The following is a 4,433-nucleotide window of genomic DNA, read 5'->3' as shown; positions in this document are numbered from 1 at the left end:
GGCGCGTCGCACGCCTTCAGCTCGCCCCACCGGCAGGACGTCCCACGATACATGCCAGTTAAACACCGACGGGCGGTGAACCAACAGCGTGGGACACAAATCCAACTACGAGCTTTTTAACCGCAACAACTTTAATATACGCTATTGGAGCTGGAATTACCGCGGCTGCTGGCACCAGACTTGCCCTCCAATAGATACTCGTTAAAGGATTTAAAGTGTACTCATTCCGATTACGGGGCCTCGGATGAGTCCCGTATCGTTATTTTTCGTCACTACCTCCCCGTGCCGGGAGTGGGTAATTTGCGCGCCTGCTGCCTTCCTTGGATGTGGTAGCCGTTTCTCAGGCTCCCTCTCCGGAATCGAACCCTGATTCCCCGTTACCCGTTACAACCATGGTAGGCGCAGAACCTACCATCGACAGTTGATAAGGCAGACATTTGAAAGATGCGTCGCCGGTACGAGGACCGTGCGATCAGCCCAAAGTTATTCAGAGTCACCAAGGCAAACGGACCGGACGAGCCGACCGATTGGTTTTGATCTAATAAAAGCGTCCCTTCCATCTCTGGTCGGGACTCTGTTTGCATGTATTAGCTCTAGAATTACCACAGTTATCCAAGTAACGTGGGTACGATCTAAGGAACCATAACTGATTTAATGAGCCATTCGCGGTTTCACCTTAATGCGGCTTGTACTGAGACATGCATGGCTTAATCTTTGAGACAAGCATATGACTACTGGCAGGATCAACCAGGGAGCTGCGTCAACTAGAGCTGAGCAGCCGGCCGCCCGGGAGTGTGTCCCGGGGGCCCGCGCGAACACGCAAGCGTCCGCTCAATTATTCTGCAAACAGGAGGAGGCTGAGCTCCCCTGCACCATACACCTCGAAACCCTCTCAGGTCCCGGCGGCGCGCAGCGCCGTCCTAAGTACTTGGTCGGGTTCGAGAGAGGCGCAATCGCCCGGAGTTTGGCGAGTAGACGCTTTAGGTGCGACCACCCGTGCTCCCAACTGAGCTTGCCGCTGCCGACAGAGGCCCGGGAGCGTGCTGTCGTGGCATTGCCGGCGGGAGACAACACGCGCCACCTACGGTGACCGGCAGCTCCAACGCCAGCGCCACAGAAGGACAAAAGCCCCACTTGGGTGCCGAAGCGAACTCTCCCAGCACAGCGCACGCGCCAACACGTCCGCACAGCTGCGATACAAACCACCTGCGAGAACCGCAGAGGCGACCGAGCAGCAGACGGCGTCGCGGCGCCGAGCGCCGGGCGGCGGCGCATCCTCAGCGCACACAGTCCTCAATCGGACCAGCACACTGCAGATGTCCACCGCGCTTCGCACCGGGCCCGCGAGGACCTACTTTGGCCGCACGGCGCCGCGTGCAGGGTGCGCCGGCGCGCAGCTGCGCCGCCTGCCGCCTCCGTCGGCCGGCGCGCCTGCCACTGGCCGCCCCCACCAGCCGGCTGTAGCGCGTGCGCCCACGCACCGCACGGCCAACACGCCGGGAGGCCCCCCCTCACCGGCCGGGGACGGTCCCACCCAGCCACCGCCGCGTATCGCTTCACACCCACATGCCATTCACGTTCGTGGGCATGGTGGGTATCGCTGCAACAACCGGTTGGTAGCTCAACCGATCGTCGCCATCACTGATTCACCCCTAGCGAGAACAACCGCACCACAACGGTTTACCAGTTGTTCATTTGCGTAACGTCACCAGCAAACGTAGGCGTCCATCGCCATTTGCAAATTCAACGATTGTTGCATGCCTGTGTCAGGTGTCACGACACACTGTCTGCCCACATACACGCAACAACATGTCCACGCTTAGCGAACACGTGGAAGGTGGCCCCCGTACGTATGCGATGTCCATTGCGCGAACGACTGTCAACCGGCCTCTGTCGCATGTCGCAGATGTGGAACGCAGTGCACCGTGCTATCACGGTGTGTGAGAAGAGACGACTACGTCTGACAACACGCGCCACTACATCAACAGACGGCTCATGCTGATCGCCATCCAGGGCATACCACACTGCAATCCAGCTCTTATAGGGAGACGACACGTAGCTGAGTGCACAACATTTGGACCGCATGGTTCGCCGTTGTTGGCGCAGTCGTTGTACGGTCACATGTACCACGATGTATCATTCAGTACATGAGGACCAATGTGCAGTACAGTGTGTGATTTGGACGTACAACATCAGCGGACAGTTGACACAGGCCGTACCACAGCGTAGGCTAAGTGCTTCGCCATGCGAATGCCAATGAACAACTGCAAATGCCAATGAACAACTGCAAAGGGCATTGAGCATGTACGTCCTGCTGCCATCCACATTACAGTGTATAGCTGCAAGGTGTTTAACATGAAGCGATACACTGGGGACCGGGCAGTGCGAGTAGCAAACTATATTGCGGGGGTTGCAGTTAGGCAACACTACACTAATTTAACGCGTCGTATGACAATTACAGAGCAGGTTAAGGCCCAACGTGTGTTGGGTTAAGGCCCAACGTGTGTTGGGTTAAGGCCCAACGTGTGTTGGGTTAAGGCCCAACGTGTGTTGGGTTAAGGCCCAACGTGTGTTGGGTTACGGCCCAACGTGTGTTGGGTTAAGGCCCAACGTGTGTTGGGTTAAGGCCCAACGTGTGTTGGGTTACGTTAAGGGGCAATGTGGGTTACGTTAAGGGGCAATGTGGGTTACGTTAAGGGGCAATGTGGGTTACGTTACGGCGCAATATAGGTTACGTTACGGCGCAATATAGGTTACGTTAAGGGGCAATGTGGGTTACGTTACGGCGCAATATAGGTTACGTTACGGCGCAATATAGGTTACGTTAAGGCGCAATATCGGTTACGTTAAGGCGCAATACAGGTTACGTTAAGGCGCAATACAGGTTACGTTAAGGCGCAATACAGGTTACGTTAAGGCGCAATACAGGTTACGTTAAGGCGCAATACAGGTTACGTTAAGGCGCAATACAGGTTACGTTAAGGCGCAATACAGGTTACGTTAAGGCGCAATGCAGGTTACGTTAAGGCGCAATACAGGTTACGTTAAGGCGCAATGCAGGTTACGTTAAGGCGCAATGCAGGTTACGTTAAGGCGCAATACAGGTTACGTTAAGGCGCAATACAGGTTACGTTAAGGCGCAATACAGGTTACGTTAAGGCGCAATACAGGTTACGTTAAGGCGCAATACAGGTTACGTTAAGGCGCAATACAGGTTACGTTAAGGCGCAATACAGGTTACGTTAAGGCGCAATACAGGTTACGTTAAGGCGCAATACAGGTTACGTTAAGGCGCAATACAGGTTACGTTAAGGCGCAATACAGGTTACGTTAAGGCGCAATACAGGTTACGTTAAGGCGCAATACAGGTTACGTTAAGGCGCAATACAGGTTACGTTAAGGCGCAATACAGGTTACGTTAAGGCGCAATACAGGTTACGTTAAGGCGCAATACAGGTTACGTTAAGGCGCAATACAGGTTACGTTAAGGCGCAATACAGGTTACGTTAAGGCGCAATACAGGTTACGTTAAGGCGCAATACAGGTTACGTTAAGGCGCAATACAGGTTACGTTAAGGCGCAATACAGGTTACGTTAAGGCGCAATACAGGTTACGTTAAGGCGCAATACAGGTTACGTTAAGGCGCAATACAGGTTAGGTTAAGGCGCAATACAGGTTAGGTTAAGGTACGACATAGGTTAGGTTAAGGTACGACATAGGTTAGGTTAAGGTACGACATAGGTTAGGTTAAGGTACGACATAGGTTAGGTTAAGGTACGACATAGGTTAGGTTAAGGTACGACATAGGTTAGGTTAAGGTACGACATAGGTTAGGTTAAGGTACGACATAGGTTAGGTTAAGGTACGACATAGGTTAGGTTAAGGTACGACATAGGTTAGGTTAAGGTACGACATAGGTTAGGTTAAGGTACGACATAGGTTAGGTTAAGGTACGACATAGGTTAGGTTAAGGTACGACATAGGTTAGGTTAAGGTACGACATAGGTTAGGTTAAGGTACGACATAGGTTAGGTTAAGGTACGACATAGGTTAGGTTAAGGTACGACATAGGTTAGGTTAAGGTACGACATAGGTTAGGTTAAGGTACGACATAGGTTAGGTTAAGGTACGACATAGGTTAGGTTAAGGTACGACATAGGTTAGGTTAAGGTACGACATAGGTTAGGTTAAGGTACGACATAGGTTAGGTTAAGGTACGACATAGGTTAGGTTAAGGTACGACATAGGTTAGGTTAAGGTACGACATAGGTTAGGTTAAGGTACGACATAGGTTAGGTTAAGGTACGACATAGGTTAGGTTAAGGTACGACATAGGTTAGGTTAAGGTACGACATAGGTTAGGTTAAGGTACGACATAGGTTAGGTTAAGGTACGACATAGGTTAGGTTAAGGTACGACATAGGTTAGGTTA

At 52.0% G+C, this 4,433-nt stretch overlaps 1 non-coding gene across 1 annotated transcript in view; it reads right to left on the bottom strand.

Moving 5' to 3' along the window:
- LOC124559412 overlaps positions 1-754 on the bottom strand; it is a 1,910-nt gene extending 1,156 nt beyond the window's left edge. Inside the window, exon 1 of the ribosomal RNA XR_006968874.1 lies at positions 1-754. This exon is cut by the window's left edge and continues 1,156 nt beyond it. This is a non-coding gene — a ribosomal RNA (small subunit ribosomal RNA).
- Positions 755-4,433: the final 3,679 nt, after the last annotated feature.

The sequence above is a fragment of the Schistocerca americana genome, unplaced genomic scaffold (genome assembly GCF_021461395.2).
Source record: "Schistocerca americana isolate TAMUIC-IGC-003095 unplaced genomic scaffold, iqSchAmer2.1 HiC_scaffold_1039, whole genome shotgun sequence".
In the NCBI taxonomy this organism is placed as follows: domain Eukaryota; kingdom Metazoa; phylum Arthropoda; class Insecta; order Orthoptera; family Acrididae; genus Schistocerca; species Schistocerca americana.
The sequence above is the reverse complement of the archived record's forward strand: the minus strand, read 5'-3'. Positions and strand labels throughout refer to the sequence as shown.